Here is a 10,883-nt window from a genome sequence, read left to right on the forward strand (position 1 = left end):
GAGATCCTCCCAACAAGGTATGTTGATGAAAATTGTCTTTACAATTTGGGTATCTAGCATATCATATTTTATTTATTAGATAATTTAGGTTTGCATAGTATCTTTTCAAACAAAGAACCTACCTATGAGTGATTGACAATCGAATTTTTAAGTTCTTTTATCTATATTGTCAATCCTAACACTGCTAGCACAATTGGTACTGTCCGACTTAGAATGTTTGCTGTTGAATATGAATTCAGTACCGACGAACTAGCAGGCTTGTTAGGAATCCCTCATGGGGACGGTGCTATTTGTGAGGCCCCTTTGGATTCGGGTTGGTCAGTCGAGGTGTTTTTCTTCTGGAAGAGATTGTCAAACACTTCCATAAGTTCTTTTGAAGGAATTCTTGCCTCGACTATCCATAACTCGGCCATCAGAGTTTTTAGATATTTGTTGGCATGTACTATTTTTGGCCGGGAGAATCCAAATAAGGTAAATGCTAGAGAGCTTCTATTTTTGCAAGGAAGCCTCACAAATAGAAGAATTAATTTGGTCTCGTTCTTGCTCGCGCATATGGCTTTAAATTTAAATAAAGTGGGACCGATTATTTTCGGAGGATTGATTACGTCTATTGCTCGGGCGCTTAACCTGAACAATGAAATAGCTACCCTAGACCCCTTACCTCCTCGCAGAATTAACCTAAAATTTCTGAGAGACATGAAATTGTGCCGATTGAGGAGAGAATGAGGCTATGTTCTTATGGTTCATGGTGTAGCTATCCCATATGTTGTTTTACCATGCATTAGACGTACTGATGTACGTGATGAAAGGAATTGGACCTACGCTTTAGATGCTCCACCTGTTTTGGGTTCTCTTCCTCCTAATGTTCCTGATGAGGAGGGACACGATACTGATGATGAATATGATCGGAGAGAGAGATCTCCTGCACCTCATGTGTTCCCCCATCACACTTCACCACCACACACCGCACCATCTTCTTCTTTTGTAGGTATTGCTCCTGGCTTTTATATTACAGAGGAGATGTGGCGTGACCACATGGCTAGAGAGCAAAGGCATGACGACCTACTCTCTACCATCCAACAACAACTGGAGAATAATATGAGCTTCATGCAAGAATCGCAGCGGAGGACAGATAGATCCTATGACACTGTTTTACAGTCCCTGCTTACGATCACAGATATGCAAGCCCGTCAGCAACAATACCACCGTCAATATACTGCACTCATCGAAGCCACTCAGGGTTCCATTTTGGGTAACCTTCGAGAGGTAAGGACTGCTCAGGATGCCTTACAGGCGAGGATGGATCAGAGAGACTGTCGTCGTACCCGATCCCGTCGTCCACCTCAGGATGGCGAAGGCACCGGTGGTCAGCAGTAGGTTGTCAGGTAACTCTTCCCTTATCTTATTTCGAAACATTGGGGACAATGTTCGATTTAAGTGTGGGAGGAGACTTTATCGCTTTTCTTTGTTGTTTTCAGTTAGTTTGTTTATTTTCTTTGCTGTTTTTAGATAGTTTATTTATTTTTATTTATTGCTTTTTAGTTGCTTATTTTGCTTTTAGTGTCTTAGATAATGCATGAGTCTGACGAGTCACCAGTATACTGTATTTTTAGTACAGTCTAATCTCCTCATACCTTTAGCCCTACCAAAATTTTTTTGCAAAAGAAAACAGTGTTATTATGAAAGTTTTTGGGTTTTTAAGATAGGTTTGAGTAAGGATGCGGTGACTTGGGAGAACTTTGTGAAACATCAGTATTGTTTTAGCCCTATAGACTTCGTAAATATAGGAATAATTCCCGAAACCCCATATACCATGGCCTTAATCATCATTTCAGTATAAGTCCTCAGTAGTTTATCGCAGCAGTCAGCTCCGGCCTACGCATCCTCTACGTAGGGGACCGATGAATATAAGTGAATGATCTAGTGAAATAAATAAATAAAATAAAGCAAAAAGGCAAATCCGGTATAGGTGACCCTCATAAAGTCATTTAAACCAAATAGTTGTAAAAAAGTGCTACAAAAAGAAAAAGAAAGAAGAAAAACTTACCCGCTGTTAGTTGGTTCAGAGGTATCTGGCAATGAACTCGGTAGGGCGGATTATGATCCGATCCCCCACAACTGCAGTTGGGTCAAATAAAAGGGTTTACACATATTTATGTGTCAGGAACCCCATGTTTGGATCATTATGACTAACAGGTCACTCTGCTATGAAGCATGTACGGATAACGGGCTTAATGTGATTGTGCCTGAATGAAAAGGACACAAAAAGAGATGAAGAGGCAGGCCTAGGTATTGTGGGATAATATGGGTTGGTTAATATAGGAATGGAGTTTATGTTCGTGTTTGCGGATAAGTGTCATCATGATACCCTTAGTTCACTCAGTTAGTACCTATCACTACATCCCGACTTGAACTTTGAACCTTTTTAACCTGAAGCACTCGTTTACACCAGTTTTTATTCTATGAGCTTTTTAATTTTTTGCTTGAGGACAAGCAAGGGTTTAAGTGTGGGAGAGTTTGATGACACTGAAATTCACCGTATTTTCGACTCTGATTTCGCATGCATTTTAGTAGTTTTATTGTTATTTTGTTGTGTTATTACTATGTTTCTCTTTGTTTTCAGGTTTTTACTTTAATCAGAGCCCCAATCGAGAAAAGGAGCGAAAACGAGCTAAAAACCCTAAAATTCAGCATTTTACACTTATGGCTCCCACTGTGGCTGGCGCCATGGACCCTGCCATGACGTGTCCTAGCTCAACTTCCCTCAACTGCCACGTTCCCCACTACTTCCACTAAGGGGCCACAGATTGGCCTTGTGGCGGGCGCCATGGCCTTGTGGCGGGCGCCACAAGAGGAAAAGTTTTCCCTCCCAAATTCAAACTGAAGGGCGTCCTTGTCATTTCCATCATTTTGCTTGCCTATAAATAGAGACTCGAATTCATTTGTTTAAGCATCCAAACTTAGAGCAGAGGCAAACTTAGTTTCACTTAGGCATATATTCAGTATTTTAAAGTGGTAATCGCTTCGCATTGGGGTGTTACCACAATTGTGTAATCAAGTATGTGATCGAGTCTGTAATCGAGTTTGGAGCACTTTGGAAGGAAGTTAATCCTGCCGCCATTTTCATTTCCGCTTTGCATTTTATTCAACCCTCCGATTGGAGCAGGTTTTTATTGCCTTACCTTTATCTATTTATTTCCCGCACTGTCTTTACTTTATTTATTTCTCGCACTGTCTTTACTTTATTTATTTCCCGCACTGTCTTTACTTTATTTATTTCCCGCACTCGCTTTACTTTATTTATTTCTCAAACTCGCTTTACTTTATTTATTTCTTGCACTCGCTTTACTTTATTTATTTCTCGCACTCGCTTTACTTTTATTTATTTTCCGCACTCGCACTACTTTTATTTACTTTCCGCAGTCGCACTACTTTTATTTAAATTAAATGCACCGTTACTTTACCATGTCTAACTAAATTTATAAGGTTAGAATGTAAGGATCGTAATTGAACTGATAATCCGTACAATTGTTCGTAGAAACACTTAAGGGCTATTTTAACTTTCAACTTAAGATTTCCCGCACTTAATTTCCGTTGGGTAAGATCGAAAGTCGTCCAACGTCTATTTAAACTTAATTGTTTTTAGCTATTTCAAATACAGCAAAAGCGCTTTGTTTAGTTCATTAGGAGTTTTTAACTTAAGAAGAAAAGAGATTTTAAAACTATTTTCGGACGCGTTTATAAGTTTAGAGTCTGGTTCGTGAGAACCTCTTTTGGTTAAGAAATCCAGGTTAAAATACTTTTCAACTTAGTCAAGATACTATATTTCTTAAAAATAGGTTTACTACTCTAACTCAATGCACGCCTTTTTATAAGTGACAATAAGAGGGTTTGATTAGGGAGTACAACTCGGTTCTGAAAACGCGAAAGCGACAATTCCTGTTAAATTGGTTCTTCTCAAAGTAGGAAACACTGCCCATAAGTAGTTCTATTAGCAAGTACTTGGATTATTAATTGATTATGTGAATTACATTCGAGCCTGTCTTTATTAATTGAACTTTATTCAACACTTTACTTTTCATTGAACACTCTAAAACCCCCTATTTTGATTGCATTAGATAAACACCATAACAATAGATAACGATAGATTGACACTTGGTCTCTGTGGATTCGACAATCTTTTATATTACTCTGACGCGTTCGTATACTTGCGAAAAACACACATCAAGTTTTTGGCGCCGTTGCCGGGGACCAATTTCGTCAAATTTCATTACCCTGTTGTTATACCGTTTAGACTTAGGCTATTTCCCGCCGGTCAATGCGAAAAGCTCGCAGCACCGGAAGCTTAGTATATCCTTTAGCGGAACCTGAACGTTATGCTCGCGCACGTTTATTCTTTCATAGAATTAGGAGAGCTATGGCCGAAGATCAAAACCAAAGACCTCTTAAAGATTTCGCCCAACCATCCAACGAAGAACCTAGTTCTAGAATAGTAAACCCAACCATCCCAGCTAATAATTTCAAACTTAAACCTCCCCTGTTGCAACTAGTGCAACAAAGACAATTCACAGGTCTCGCTACTGAGAACCCAAACCAACATTTAAAAATCTTTCTCCAATTAGCAGAAACTTTTAAAACCAATGGAGCTTCTCCTGAGGCAATCCGTTTAAGATTATTCCCTTTTTCCCTCAGAGATAAAGCCCTATCATGGTTAGATTCCCTTCCACCCAATTCCATTACGACTTGGGATAACCTTAGAAGAGTATTCCTTGCTAGATACTTTCCCCCAAGTAAGACCGCCGTTCTTCGAAACCATATAACTAGATTTACCCAGAACCAAGGAGAATCGCTGTTCAAAGCTTGGGAGAGATATAAAGAGTTGTTAAGAGCATGCCCACATCATGGTTTAGAAAATTGGTTAATCATTCAAACCTTCTATAATGGACTTCACTATAACACTAAGATGACCATCGATGCTGCCGCAGGCGGCGCGCTGATGAACAAACCTTATCCTGAAGCTAGTGCCCTCATTGAAGATATGGCTCAAAACCATCAATCATAGGGAGTCGAACGAGCGACAGTTGAGAAGACGGAAGCCCAAGGAGGAGTGCATGAACTAAGCTCTATAGACATGATGCAAGCTAAAATGAACGCATTAGCCCTTAAGGTCAAGCATATGTGCATAAACCCGAATACTGTAGCCGCAGTTTCGTCGGATTGTGAGATATGTGGAACCAAAGGACACCAATCCGCAGAATGCAGTCTATTAAACGAAACCCACTCTGAGAAAGTGAACTACACCCAAGGGAACCCATATTCGAATACCTATAACCCTGGATGGAGGAATCACCTGAACTTCTCCTATAGAAACAATAACCCTATCCAAAATAATGCACCTCCGAGACAACCTGGTTATCAAGCCCCGAGACCAAATCAACCTATGCAACCTGTGCCACCAAAGCCGAGCCTTGAGAAAATTATGGAAAATTTTATCACTGCTCAAACCCAACAAAACAAGGAGTTCATGAACCAAAACATTCATGTTAACGAACTGATTACCCAGTTAGGGACCAAGGTTGACCAAATAGTTACTCACACCAAGATGCTTGAAACCCAGATCTCTCAGGTAGCTTTAAACCAAGCCCCTCAGACTACACCTGAAGGACAGTTCCCTGGACAACCTCAACAGAATCTGAGAGGGCAAGCCAATACCATTACCCTACGAAGTGGGAACGCTTATGATGAGCCACCAAACCCAAGATTGAGTGAACCCAAAACTTCTAAGGAATATACCAAACCCCCAGACAAAGTGAAGGAACCAGAGGAATCTGAAAAATAGGAAGGTCTAGGAAAAGGAGAAGAACCTAAAGATAAAACCTACGTACCACCCCCGCCATATAAACCACCTATACCATATCCGCAAAGACTCAAACAAACCCAAATCAATAACCAATATCAAAAATTTATTAAAGTTATAGAAAAACTTCATGTAGAAATCCCTTTCACAGAAGCCATCACCCAAATACCTTCTTATGCAAAGTTTCTCAAAGACATCCTTACCAACAAACGTAGGCTTGACGATCCGAAGCCTTTGGAATGTAATGCCATTTCCGAGAATAAATTAGCCAAAAAATATAAAGATCCTGGAAATTTTTCCATTCCTTGTCTTTTGGGTAGTCATGTCATTGAAAAAGCTTTTCTAGACTTAGGAGCTAGTGTGAGCTTAATGCCTTTAGTAGTTTGTGAGAGGTTAAACTTAGGAGAATTACAGCCCATTAAGATGTCACTTTAGTTAGTCGATAGGTCTGTCAAATATCCGATAGGCATTTTAGAAGATGTCCCTGTTAGGATAGGTCAGTTATTTATCCCTACTGATTTTGTTGTCATGGACATCAAAGAGGACAATGATATACCAATCCTTCTAGGTATACCATTCTTATCAACTGCAGGAGCCATAATAGATGTCAAGAGAGGAAAGTTGACCTTTGAGGTAGGTGACGAGAAAATAGAATTTATACTTTCGAAATTTCTTATGGCACCTATGATGCGAGACACATGTTATGCCTTAGATATCATTGATGAATGCGTTAGGGAATTAGAACAAGAAGAAATCACAAAAACAATTAAGTTACCATCAACTCTCATACTAGAAGATGATGACTTTAGAAAACCCTACATCGATGATAACCTTTACCAATGTTTATCCCTTACCCCAGGTCATATGCCATGCCCTAAGAAACCAACCTTAGAACTTAAGGAACTGCCTAAGAATCTGAGATATGAGTTCCTCGATGAAGAGATGAACCGTCCAGTTATAGTCAGTGCTACCTTGAGCCAAGAGGAAACGAACCAACTTTTAGACGTTTTACGAAGATATCCCTCAGCCTTAGGATATAATATCTCTGACCTGAAAGGTATAAGCCCATCCGTATGCATGCATCAAATTTCGCTCGAAGAAGATTCAAAACCCTCCAGAGAACATCAGAGAAGAATAAACCCTATAATGAGTGATGTTGTTAAAAGGGAAGTTCTTAAGTTACTTGAGGCAGGTATAATCTACCAGATCTCGGATAGTAAGTGGGTGAGCCCTGTGCATGTAGTACCTAAAAAGGGAGGCATCACAGTCGTGAAAAACGATAAAGGCGAACATGTAGCAAAACGTTTAGAAGGAGGATGGCGGATGTGTATAGACTATAGAAAATTAAATAAAGCAACCAGGAAGGATCATTTCCCTTTACCATTTATAGACTAGATGTTGGAGCGTCTAGCCAGACACTCTTACTTCTGCTATCTAGATGGATACTCTGGATTCTTCCAAATACCTATTTGTTGGTGTAAGCCCTAGAGGCCAATACTTTTGGTACTTGTATCGAATTATTTATTGATAATAATAAAAGGCTTTTTCTTTATTATGTTTGTTTAATAAAGTCCCTAGAATAGCTAGTCCGTTTAATGTATCAAGTATGACTTAATCATGAGATCACATTAAACATAAGGACACTATTCTTAAAGTATCCGTAGTCGAGCTTTATTGTGAAGTGGGATAACATTAAAGCATGAAGACTATTATGTTTATAGACTGATGATCACGGCTCATGGATCATGGATAAGGAGTTATCAAGTCTTAAACATAGGTATGAATATTAAGAGTAATATTTATACTGGATTGACCCGCTATGAGAATACTATATAGAATGTTATGCAAAGTGTCATAAGTTATTCTCGTGGTGATAATGGTGTATACCACCCTTCGACCTGAAACCACTATGGACCCTAGATGTAGAGTCGAGTGCCTTATTATTGATCAAACGTTGTCCGTAATTGGATGACCATAAAGACAGTTGATGGGTACTCCACGAAGCATGCTAAGGGACATGAGTGACCTAGATGGAATTTTCCCATCCTGCATAACAGGATAAATGTCTATGGGCCCAATATTGAACTGGACAAGGATGACACGGTCTATGCCTTGTGTTCAATATAGACATAAGGGCAAAAGGGTAATTATACACATAATTATTATCACAGAAGGATTTGTCAGATCACATGACATTTTCGTGTCTTGGGTAGCAATGATGTGTTGCTAGATACCGCTCACTGTTTATTATGTTAAATACGTGATTTAATATAATTGCCAATGCCGCGAAAACCTATAGGGTCACACACAAAGGATGGATTGATGAGAGATAGAGTAATTAAGGAATACCGTAATGTACGGTGCCCTTAAGTGAATTATAGAACATCATAAGGTACAGTGTACTTAAGTAGAATGCGAAATATGGTAAGGTACCACCCGCTTAAGTGATTTTGGCATATTATAAGATATGGGCCATATACACTTGAGTGGGCTTTTTAGCTTGCAGCCCACACAAGTGGTTCTATAAATAGAACCCTTGTGTAGAAGCATTGTCACACTTGCAATTTTGTTTCTCTCTCTCTCTCTCTCACTCAAAGCCTTCATTCGTAGCAGCTAGCACTAAGATTGAAGGAATCCATTCGTGTGGACTGAGTAGAGGCGTTGTCATCGTTCAACGTTCGTGATTGCCACAAGAGGTAACGATTCTATCACTGATCATGCCCATTCGTAAGGATCATTAAAGGAGAAATTTTAAATTCCGCTGCATTTTGGATCGCCCTTCTCCTTCACTATCCACCCCGAAGATCAAGAAAAAACTACCTTTACATGCCCTTATGGAACTTTTGCCTACAGACGAATGCCATTCGGCCTTTGTAACGCCCCAGCTAATTTCCAACGCTGCATGATGTCAATCTTTGCAGATTACCTAGATGGTATCATGGAAGTGTTTATGGATGATTTCTCGGTTTGCGGATTTGATTTCCACAATTATCTTGCTAACCTTGAGAAAATCCTGGAAAGATGCGTGGAGGTGAACCTCGTGCTAAATTGGGAAAAGTGTCATTTCATGGTGACCGAAGGAATTGTTTTAGGACGTATAGTTTCCGAAAAAGGTATAGAGGTAGATAGAGCTAAAATAGAAGTTATAGAAAACCTAAAACCACCCAAAACTATCAGAGAAGTCCGAAGCTTTCTTGGACACGCTGGATTCTACTGGCGTTTTATTAAGGACTTCTCCAAAATAACTAAACCTTTAACTGGACTTTTAATGAAAGATGCTGAATTCATTTTCGATGGAAAATGTAATGACGCATTTAATCTTTAAAAGCAAGCATTAGTATCTGCACCCATTATGAAACCACCTAATTGGTGAAAACCTTTTGAGATAATGTGCGATGCTAGTGATTATGCGGTTGGAGCCGTTCTAGGACAAAGGAAAGATAAAAAATTACATGCAATATATTATGCCAGTAGAACCCTAGACGCTGCCCAACTAAACTACGCAACAATTGAAAAAGAATTACTCGTTGTAGTCTTCGCTATAGACAAATCTAGATCTTATCTAGTAGGAGCAAAAATTATAGTTTACACCGATCATGCTATCATTCGCTACCTATTAAGTAAAAAAGATGCCAAGCCCAGGTTACTTCGATGGATTCTGTTACTACAAGAGTTTGATTTAGATATAAGAGATAAAAAAGGCACTGAAAATGTAGTGGCTGATCACCTTTCTAGGCTAGAACGTCTAAAACCAGACTTAGTACCCATAAATGACGATTTCGCCTATGATAGACTAATAGCTAGACTAGAAACCATTGAAGATGATAGCCTAGGCCCTCATGAGCACTTCCAAAATTCCTTAGCAGTAAGTAACGTACCATGGTATGCAGACTTCGTGAATTACCTAGCCGCTGATATCATACCCCCTGATCTTGACTACCACCGCAAGAAGAAATTCTTCCACGATGTGAGAAACTTTTATTGGGACAAACCGCTCCTTTTCAAAAGGGGTAAAGATGGAATTTTTCGTCGTTGCGTTCCAGAAGAGGAGGTAAATAGTATAATAGAGCATTGCCACTCTGCACCCTATGATGGACATGTGAGCACCTCTAAGACATACGCCAAGATTCTTGAAGCTGGCCTATTCTGGCCTACCATGTGGCGTGGTGTCTATGCTTGCATTGTCAAATGTGATAGATGCCAACGCACTGGAAACATTTCAAGGCATCACGAAATGCCTCTAAGGAACATTCAAGAAGTAGAACTCTTCGATGTATGGGGTATAGATTTCATGGGACCTTTCCCACCATCCTTAGGAAACAGGTATATCTTAGTAGTTGTAGACTACGTGTCTAAGTGGATTGAAGCTATAGCTGCACCCACAAACGACACTAGGGTAGTGATCAAACTATTTAAAAACTATATTTTCCCTAGATTTGGAACACCATGTTTAGTCATAAGCGATGGAGGATCACACTTCATATCGAGGATATTTGATAAACTTTTAAGAAAATATGGAGTTAGGCATATAGTAGCAACACCATATCACCCACAGACTAGTGGCCAAGTAGAAGTATCCAATAGGGAGATAAAACAAATCCTAGAGAAAACCGTTTCTATCTCTAGGAGAGACTGGTCTCAGAAGCTTCAAGAAGCATTATGGGCCTACCGAACCGCTTTCAAAACCCCTATAGGAACAACTCCCTACCAACTAGTTTATGGAAAATCCTGTCACTTACCTTTTGAGTTAGAGCATAAGGCTTATTGGGCCATTAAAACTTTGAATTTAGACTACCTGACCGCTGGAGAAAAGCGTATCCTTGACATTCATAAACTAGAAGAACTTAGGCAATCTGCCTACGAGAATGCCAGAATTTACAAAGAGAGAACAAAAGCTTGGCACGACAAAAGAATAGTAAAGAAAGACTTCAATATAGGCGACCCTGTTCTCCTCTTCAACTCTAGGTTACGACTCTTTCTAGGGAAGTTGCGCTCAAGATGGACTGACCCTTTCGAAGTATCCAAG

General features: G+C 39.6%; 1 non-coding gene across 1 annotated transcript; it reads right to left on the bottom strand.

Annotated features, from left to right (window-relative positions):
* Window positions 1–4,801: 4,801 nt before the first annotated feature.
* On the bottom strand, window positions 4,802–4,908 carry LOC127098719 (small nucleolar RNA R71). Its single transcript, XR_007793421.1, has one exon. It is a non-coding gene; the product is annotated as a small nucleolar RNA R71 (small nucleolar RNA).
* Window positions 4,909–10,883: the final 5,975 nt, after the last annotated feature.

Source organism: Lathyrus oleraceus, chromosome 6 (assembly GCF_024323335.1).
Source record: "Lathyrus oleraceus cultivar Zhongwan6 chromosome 6, CAAS_Psat_ZW6_1.0, whole genome shotgun sequence".
Taxonomy (NCBI): Eukaryota; Viridiplantae; Streptophyta; class Magnoliopsida; order Fabales; family Fabaceae; genus Lathyrus; species Lathyrus oleraceus.